The following is a 10,629-nucleotide window of genomic DNA, read 5'->3' on the forward strand; positions in this document are numbered from 1 at the left end:
CGTTTTCTTTTGATAAGTAGATAACCAACTTTCCCAGAGAGTAGATATTTCCGTTTTCAGATAAATTCCCGTTTCTATAATAATACTTCGGAAAAATTAGGCAATATTTCCCAAAACTCGATAATCTACTTCCCAAAGTCGATAATCTACTTCCCAGTAGACAATCTACTTTCGAAAAAGTAGATAACCAACTTCCCGAAAGTAAATATTTCCCAATTTCTATGATATAAATTTCCCGTTTTCTAAGATAATCTACTTCCGAAAATTAGGCAATATTTCCAAAACCCAATAATCTACTTCCCCAAAAAGTCGATAATCCACTTTCCAGTAAATAATCTACTTCGGAAAAATAGATAACCAACTCCCGGAAAGTAGATATATCCCATTTTCTGCGATACAAATTCCCGTTTCATGATAATCTACTTCGAAAAATTAGGTAATATTTCCCAAACTCGATAATCTACTTCCCCAAAAGTCGATAATCTACTTTCCAAAAAGTAAAACTACTTTCAAAAATAGATAACCAACTTCCCGGAAAGTAGATATATCCCATTTTCTGTGATACAAATTTCCGTTTCTATGATAATCACTTCGAAAATTAAGTAAAATTTCCCAAAAAGTCGATAAAATACTTCCCAAAAAGTCGATAATCCACTTTCCAAAGTAGATAATCTACTCGGAAAAGTAAACAACAACTTTCCCGAAAGCAGATATTTCCCATTTTCTAAGATACAAATTTCCCTTTCTATGATAATCTACTTCGGAAAATAGGTAATACTTCCAAAAACTCGATAATCTACTTCCCCTAAAAGTCAATAATCTAATTTCCCGAAAAGTAGATAACACTTCGAAAAATAGATAACCAACTCCGGAAAGTGATATATCCCATTTCTGTGATAAAAATTTCCCGTTTCTATGATAATCTACTTCTGAAAATTAGATAATATTTCAAAAACTCGATAATCTACTTAAAAGTCGATAATCTACTTTCGAAAAGTAGATAATCTACTTTTCCGGAAAAAAATAACCAACTTTCGGAAAGTAGATATCCATTTTCTATGACACAAATTTCGTTTTCTATGATAATCTACTTCGGAAAATTAGGAAAATTTAAAAAGTCGACAAAACACTTCCCCAAAAAGTCGATAATCCACTTTCCCGAAAAGATAATCTACTTTCGAAAAATAACCAACCCCAAAACCACAAAAAACCCCAAACAGATAACCAACTTTCCCAGAAAGACAGATATTTCCCATTTTCTGTGATACAAATTCCCTTCTCTATGATAATCTACTTCGGAAAATTAAGGAATATTTCCCAAAACTCGATAATCTACTTAAAAAGAATAATCCACTTTCCGAAAAGTAGATAATCTACTTTCGGAAAAGTAGATAAACTTTCCCGGAAAGTAGATATATCCCCATTTTATGAGAATAAAAATTTCCTGTTTTCTATGATAATCTACTTCGAAAATTAGGTAATATTTCAAAAAGTCGATAATCTACTTCAAAAAGTCGATAATCTACTTTCGAAAAGATAATCTACTTTTCAAGGAAAGTGAATAACCAACTTTCGGAAAGTAGATATTTCCCATTTTCTGTGAATACAAATTTCCGTTTTCTATGACAATCTACTTCGGAAAATTACAATATTTCCCAAAACTCGATAATCTACTTCCCCAAAAAGTCGATAATCTACTTTCCGAAGTAGATAATCTACTTTCGAAAAGTAGATAACCAACTTTCGGAAAGTAGATATATCCCATTTTCTGTGATACAAATTTCCCGTTTTCTATGATAATCTACTTCGGAAAATTAGGTAATATTTCCCAAAACTCGATAATCTACTTCCAAAAAGTCGATAATCTACTTTCCTAAAGTAGATAATCTACTTTTCGAAAAAATAATAAACTTTTCGGAAAGTAGATATATCCCATTTCCTGATAAAAATTTCAAGTCTAAGATAATTTACTTCGGAAAATTAGGTAATATTTCCCAAAGTCGATAATCATTTCAAAATCGATATCACTTCCAAAATCATATCATCTCAAAATGAATAACCAACTTTCCAAAGCAGATATTTCCCATTTTCACGATATAAATTTCCATTTTCTATGATAATCTACCTCAGAAAATTAGAATATTTCCCAAAAGTCGATAATCTACTTCCCAAAAGTCGATAATCTCTTTCCCGAAAAGTAGATAATCTACAAAAGATAACCAACTACTCGGAAAGTAGATATTTCCCATTTTCTGTGATACAAAATTTTCCTTTTCTGTGATAATTCACTTCGAAAAATTGGTAATATTTCAAAACTCGATAATCTACTTTCAAAAGTCGATAATCCACTTTGAAAAGTAGATAATCTACTTTCGGAAAATGAATAACCAACTTTCCGGAAAGTAGATATCCCATTTTCAGATACAAATTTCCCGTTTCTATGATAATCTACTTCGGAAAATTAGGTAACATTTTCCCAAAACTCGATAATCTACTTCCCTGAAAAGTCGATAATCTACTTTCCTGAAAAATAGATAATCTACTTTCCGGAAAGTAGATAACCAACTTTCGGAAAGTAGATATTTCTTTCTATGATACAAATCCGTTTTATGATAATAGATAACTTCCCCAGAAAGTAATATTTCCATTTTCTGTGATACAAATTTCCCGTTTTATGATAATCTACTTCGGAAAATTAGGTAATATTTCCCAAAACTCGATAATCTACTTCCTGAAAAGTCGATAATCTACTTTCCCGAAAGTAGATAATCACACTGGAAAATAGATAACCAACTTCCGAAAGTAGATATTTCCATTTTCTATGATAAAAATTTCCGTTTTCTATGATAATCTACTCGAAAATTGATATTTCCCCAAAACTCGATGCCTACTTCCGAAAAGTCGATAATCTCCTTTCCCGAAAAGTAGATAATCTACTTTTCCGGAAAGAAATAACCAACTTTCTCGGAAAGTAGATATTTCCCCATTTTCTATGATACAAATTCCGTTTTCCTTGATAATCTACTTCGGAAATTTGGTAATATTTCAAAACTCGATAATCTACTTCCCTGAAAGTCGATAATCTACTTTCCTGAAAGTAGATAATCTACTTTCAGGAAATAGAATCACAACTTTCGGAAAGTAGATATTTCCCATTTTCTATGATACAAATTTCCCGTTTTCTATGATAATCTACTTCGGAAAATTAGTAATATTTCCCCAAAACTCGATGATCTACTTCCTGAAAAGTCGATAATCTTCTTTCCCGAAAAGTAGATATCTACTTTTCGGGAAATAAGCACTTTCGGAAGTAGATTTTCCCATTTTCTATGATACAAATTTCCCGTTTTCTATGATAAGTGAAACCAACTTTCCCAAAGTAGATATTTCCCATTTTCTGTGATACAAATTTCGTTTTCTATGATAATCTACTTCGGAAAATTAGGTAATATTTCCCAAAAACTCGATAATTCTACTTCCTGAAAAGTCGATAATCTACTTTCGAAAAGTAGATAATCTACTTTTCAGAATAAATAACCAACTTCTCGGAAGTAGATATTTCCCATTTTCTATGATACAAATTTCCGTTTTCTATGATAAATGATAACCAACTTTCCCGGAAAGTGATATTTCCATTTTCTGATACAAATTTCCGTTTTCTATGATAATCTACTTGGAAATTTAGGTAATATTTCCCAAAAACTCGATAATCTACTTCTGAAAGTCGATAATCTACTTTCCTGAAAAATAGATAATCGCGCTAAATAAATAATATTTCGGAAGTAGATATTTCCCATTTTCTATGATACAAATTTCCCGTTTTCTATGATAAGTAGATAACCAACTTTCCAGGAAAGTAGATATTTCCCATTTTCTATGATACAAATGTCCCATTTTCTATGATAATCTATTTCGGAAAATTTAGTAGGCCTAATATTTACCAAAAAGTCGATAATCTACTTCCACGAAAAGTCGATAATCTACTTTCTCGAAAAGTAGATAATCTACTTTTCGGGAAAGTAGATAACCAACTTTCCCGGAAAGTAGATATTTCCCATTTTCTATGATACAAATTTCCCATTTTCTATGACAAGTAGATAACCAACTTTCGCAGAAAGTAAATATTTCCCATTTTCTGTAATACAAATTTCCCGTTTTCTATGATAATCTACTTTGGAAAATTCGGTAATATTTACCAAAAAGTCGGTAATCTACTTCGCCGAAAAGTCGATAATCTACTTTCTCGAAAAGTAGATAATCTACTTTTCGGTAAAGTAGATAACCAACTTTCCCGGAAAGTAGATATTTCCCATTTTCTGTGATACAAATTTCCCGTTTTCTATGACACGTAGATAACCAACTTTCGCAGAAAGTAAATATTTCCCATTTTCTGTAATACAAATTTCCCGTTTTCTATGATAATCTACTTTGGAAAATTAGGTAATATTTTCCAAAAAGTCGATAATCTACTACCCCGAAAAATCGATAATCTACTTTCTCGAAAAGTAGATATTCTACTTTTCGGGAAAGTAGATAACCAACTTTCCCGGAAAGTAGATATTTCCCATTTTCTGTAATACAAATTTCCCGTTTTCTATGGTAAGTTGATAACCAACTTTCCCAGAAAGTAGATATTCCCCAGTTTCTGTAATACAAATTTCCCTTTTTTTTTGATAATCTACTTTGGAAAATTAGGTAATATTTCCCAAAAAGTCGATTATCTACTTCCCTGAAAAGTCGATAATCTACTTTCTCGAAAAGTAGATAATCTACTTTTCGGGAAAGTAGATAACCAACTTTCCAGGAAAGTAGATATTTCCCATTTTCTATGATACAAATTTCCCATTTTCTATGATAATCTATTTCGGAAAATTTAGTAGGCCTAATATTTACCAAAAAGTCGATAATCTACTTCCACGAAAAGTCGATAATCTCTACTTTCTCGAAAAGTCGATAATCTACTTTCTCGAAAAGTAGATAATCTACTTTTCGGGAAAGTAGATAACCAACTTTCCCCGGAAAGTAGATATTTCCATTTTCTATGATACAAACTTCCGTTTCTGTATTAATCTACTTCGGAAATTTGGTAATATTTAAAACTCGATAATCTACTTCCTGAAAAGTCGATAATCTACTTTCTTGAAAAGTAGATAATCTACTTTTCAGGAAACTCTAACTTTCGGAAAGTAGATATTTTCCCATTTTCTATATACAAATTCCGTTTTCTATGATAGTAGATAACCAACTTTCCCAGAAATAGATATTTTATTTTCTGTGATGCAAATTTCCCGTTTTCTATGATAATCTACTTCGGAAAATTAGGTAATATTTCCTAAAAACTTGATAATCTACTTCCTGAAAAGTCGATAATCTACTTTCCTGAAAAGTAGATAATCTACTTTTCGGGAAAATCAACTTTCGGAAGTAGATATTTTATTTCTGTGATCTCTTCCGTTTTCTATGATAATCTACTTCGGAAATTTAGGTAATATTTCCCAAAAACTCGATAATCTACTTCCCTGAAAAGTCGATAATCTACTTTCTTGAAAAGTAGATAATCTACTTTTCGGGAAAGTAGATAACCAACTTTCTCGGAAAGTAGATATTTCCCATTTTCTATCATACAAATTACCCGTTTTCTATGATAAGTAGATAACCAACTTTCCCAGAAAGTAGATATTTCCCATTTTCTGTGATGCAAATTTCCCGTTTTCTATGATAATCTACTTCGGAAAATTAGGTAATATTTCCTAAAAACTCGATAATCTACTTCCCTGAAAAGTCGATAATCTACTTTCCTGAAAAGTAGATAATCTACTTTTCGGGAAAGTAGATAACCAACTTTCCCGGAAAGTAGATATTTCCCATTTTCTATGATAAAAATTTCCCGTTTTCTATGATAATCTACTTCGGAAAATTAGGTAATATTTCCCAAAAACTCGATAATCTACTTCCCTGAAAAGTCGATAATCTACTTTCCCGAAAAGTAGATAATCTACTTTTCGGGAAAGTAGATAACCAACTTTCTCGGAAAGTAGATATTTCCCATTTTCTATCATACAAATTTCCCGTTTTCTATGATAAGTAGATCACCAACTTTCCCAGAAAGTAGATATTTCCCATTTTCTGTGATACAAATTTCCCGTTTTCTATGATAATCTACTTCGGAAAATTAGGTAATATTTCCCAAAAACTCGATAATCTACTTCCCTGAAAAGTCGATAATCTACTTTCCCGAAAAGTAGATAATCTACTTTTCGGGAAAGTAGATAACCAACTTTCTCGGAAAGTAGATATTTCCCATTTTCTATCATACAAATTTCCCGTTTTCTATGATAAGTAGATTGTGGGGTTCAGTAGATGTTTTGTTCACACTCAGGATGGGATGGAGAAAGGAAACTCACGATGTGCTCTCTATATACATGTTGTATTGGATGTACAATGCAGCTTGGTGCTGGGAAGGCAGCATGGTTACAAGCGTGATGTAGAGAGAGCTGGTTGGTGAGGACGCTCAGAGAAGGACAGCTTGTGGCTCGCCAGCGGGAGCGAGGACCGCCAGGCAGGCGGAGGAGGAGGACCGCCAGGCAGGCGGAGGTGTTGCTGGCTGGTTGGTGTAGGTAGAAGGAGAGGCAGATCACCACGAGGTCAGGTCTTAAATAGCGGGGGTAGGCGTGGCTTAGCAGTTGACCCCCGCTCCGTGGTGTATGGCGGCGCTGGTTGACCTAGACCACGAGGCATACACTGGGGAATTGGTGGGGTCGGCTAGGCAGCGACAAACAGCGTTTGTAGGGGAGAATTCCACTACAAGATCACCAACTTTCCCAGAAAGTAGATATTTCCCATTTTCTGTGATACAAATTTCCCGTTTTCTATGATAATCTACTTCGGAAAATTAGGTAATATTTCCCAAAAACTCGATAATCTACTTCCCTGAAAAGTCGATAATCTACTTTCCCGAAAAGTAGATAATCTACTTTTCGGGAAAGTAGATAACCAACTTTCTCGGAAAGTTCTCATCCACGAGTGTCTGTCTCCAATGCTTGTCGATTTTAAAGTTCTGCTTGGCCATAGGGACACCATCACGAAGCTGATGGCCTGTTGCCAGCTGGGCTGGGGACTTGTCCACACCACACAGGGGAGTGTTGAGATATTGAAGAAGGGTGTGAGACACCTTGTTGTCATCGAGGTTTTGTTACGGAGCACCCTCTTCGCAGCCTTCACCGCGGCTTCTGCTCCGCCATTGGACTGGGGTACTGCACAGAAGATGGATGAACAGCGACGCCCCACTTCCGGAAGAATTCCACCATTTCCTTGCTGACCAAGTTAGTGCTCGGGTGCACCCCACCTGGTGGAGAAGCGTCTAAGCCGAGCCATAATCCTGCCGGAGTTGCTGCTGCTGAGGAAGTGCATAATCTCGAGCCACCCAGTCAGCCTGTCAGCGTAGGCCAGGTATATGTGTCCCTCCAGCTGGAACATGTCCACCACCGTTTGCTGAAAGGGGTATTTAGGGGGGTGATGTCAGGAGCAGGGGCTCAGGTGGCTGGGAAGGTGCGTGGGTATTGCAGGCGTCATAGGAGGACTGATGATATTGCAGATCGCCCTCCAGTCCTGGCCAGTAGACAGTTTGCCTGGCCTTTCCTGAGCATAGAGTCCAGGCCCTGGTGGCCTGCGTGCAGGTTGGCAGCCACCTGGTGATGGAGGCCCTCAGGGATGACCAGACGTACACAACCCTGATTGAAGGTGAATGTCACCAGGCCTCGAGTTGTGGACAGCCTGTCCCTGACACTAGAAGGGCCTTAGGCAGGCAATCTCCTGCGACCTGTGGGGGTGTCGGTAGTCAGCCAACACCTTGGCCACTAACAGCTGGTAGACGGGATCCTCAAGTGATGTTCGGAAGACCATCTCCTTGTCTTGGGTGGCACAGTCGCTGAAGTCCAAGGCCGCTACAGTGGCTGTAACCATGGCCACCGTAACCTTGGTCATCGTCCATGTCTTCTTGAGGGTGGGATACCGGGACAAAAAGTCTGCAGCATAGTTTTTCTTCCCAGGTAAGTAGCGAACTGTGAACCTGTACTGCAGTGTTTTCTCTTTCAGACGGAAGAGACGTGGATTAACGGTGTCTATGAGGGCCCTGTCACCCAAGAGCTTCACCAGGGGATGATGGTCCATTACTAGGACCAGGTTGGGGGTACCTTAGTAAGAGCAACAGAGCTTTTTGGAGACACCAAGCTACTGTCAAGGCTTCCCCTTCTACGACTGCCACAGCGCAAGGTGCCATCCGCCCTTGCAGCAGAAAGGTGCGTTCACATAGGAGCACATGCAGTATTGCTGGAGAATAACGAATCCAATGTCATCCCTGCTCCAGTCCGTGATGGCAGCGGTAGGCCTGGTCCTGTTGTAGTAAGCTAGCTTGTGTGCCAGCACTGTATACCTACACTGGTAGGACCCAGGGGCCCTACCAAGGGCATACTACCAGGGGTGTGCCAGTGCCTCCAGGGGCCCTACCAGAGGCAGCACCCCCAGGGGCCCTGCTAGGGGCCCTACCAAGGGCATACTACCAGGGGTGTGCCAGTGCCTCCAGGGGCCCTACCAGAGGCAGGGACCCTGCCATTGGTGTCGCCCCCAGGGGCCCTACCAGGTGTAGCACCTTTATGGGCACCTACCAGTGGTGGCTCTACCAGGGGTGGTGCTCCCAGGGGCCTTAAAGAAGCAGCGCCCCCAAGGGTCCTACCAGATATAATGTTCATCTATCAGACCAAAGCATCCAAACCAGTAGAATAACATAGACATAGCAGTAACTAGGGGAGCAGGTGTTCACCCACATAAGCTGACCCACTGTACAGTGACTAAGGTGAGATTAAGACCTGACCCAACAGAGGTCATGGTCAGAAAGTGAAGAGGTCTCGCCGCCATCCGGCGTTATGACCTTGTTAATTCAAGGAACTGCCTGGTCTTCCTCCCTAAATGCCACACAATGTAAACACCTAGAAAATTTGCAAAAGAGGACATGCAAGATTATTCTTTCCTCTTACTCAACATATCAAGAAGCGCTCAAGACACTGACCTTCTCGGCTCTCTGACCATCACCACAACCTCATCTGCAAATTTGGTGAGTAACTTCTGCACCATCCTCGACACCGGCTCCTACTTCCACCTTAGATCCCTCGTCTGCGAATTGCTGTTCAACACGACAACCGCATCCAGCCCAAACGAGCACATGCTGACCGCTATAACAACAGCCCAGTCCCAACCATTGTAAAAATTATCAACAACTCTTAATTAACTAGTGTATTCACTCCCAGTCAGTATTACCTTTTTGCACTGTCACTGTGTTGAAATGCCCAGTAGTATAACCTTCTTCCCCACCTAGTTATCATATATCAGATAATCACTTGTATATTATGTGAAAATCAAGTGACCCATTCCCAGTTGTGTAACTGTACTGTATATTTTCAGCCTTCCGGCTGCCATATTCTTCAACAAACCGTTAATTAATTAATTATTATTATTATTATTATAATAACAACTGTATACCGCCAGACACTGCCATACATTCCTGTACACCTCCAGACACCCATATACACTGCCAGACACTCCTGTACACCTCCAGAAACTCCTGTACACTGCCAGACACACCTGTACACCTCCAGAAACTCCTGCACACTGCCAGACACTCCTGTACACTGCCAGACACACCTGTACACCTCCAGACACACCTGTACACTGCCAGACACTCCTGTACACCTCCAGAAACTCCTGTACACTGCCACACACACCTGTACACCTCCAGAAACTCCTGCACACTGCCAGACACTCCTGTACACTGCCAGACACTCCAGAAACTCACTGCCAGACACTACACCTGCTCACACTGCCACACACACCTGTACACCTCCAGAAACTCCTGCACACTGCCAGACACTCCTGTACACTGCCAGACACTCCTGTACACTGCCAGACACACCTGTACACTGCCAGACACACCTGTACACCTCCAGAAACTCCTGCACACTGCCAGACACTCCTGTACACCTCCAGAAACTCCTGCCCATGTCTGGGTCCAGAATCAGGTCACTAAAGCCAGGGACAGGTCAGGCACTGTCATAGAGGCCTTCCAGAACCGTCAGTACGCCATGCGGCTAGATGATAGTGGCTCAGGACCCGTGGCCACCTGAGGGACATGGCCCTCCCTTGCCAGTCCAGCCTTCCCCAATGCCCACTCTGTCAGGTTCTGTACCACCACTTCAGCAGCCCAAGTCCTTGGAGACATAACAAAGCCTCGATGGTTTTCAGATTTTGTGTAGTGTATTGCTAACTTTTCATATATGCCACTGTGGTGTGGTGTGTTGTGTCATGGCATTTCCTTTTATGCTTCGTTTCTTTTATCATTACGTTGTAGGTTTAGGCATTTCCCATCATTTATTACATTTTCGTTTCTTTCTAGTCAGATTATCTAAGTGCCATTATTTTAGTTGCCCTCATCCAATCTTGGGAGAGTTGTAAGATGTAGGATTATTGTTATGTTGGCGCTACCCGGCAACCCGATACGTAGTAGAGATGTGCTGTGGCGAGCAGTTGCCCCCCCCCCCCCTGGCAGTCGTGTAACACGGATCTACTCATTAAAGTTCT

This window comes from Homarus americanus, unplaced genomic scaffold (genome assembly GCF_018991925.1).
Source record: "Homarus americanus isolate GMGI-L3 unplaced genomic scaffold, GMGI_Hamer_2.0 scaffold52512, whole genome shotgun sequence".
In the NCBI taxonomy this organism is placed as follows: Eukaryota; Metazoa; Arthropoda; class Malacostraca; order Decapoda; family Nephropidae; genus Homarus; species Homarus americanus.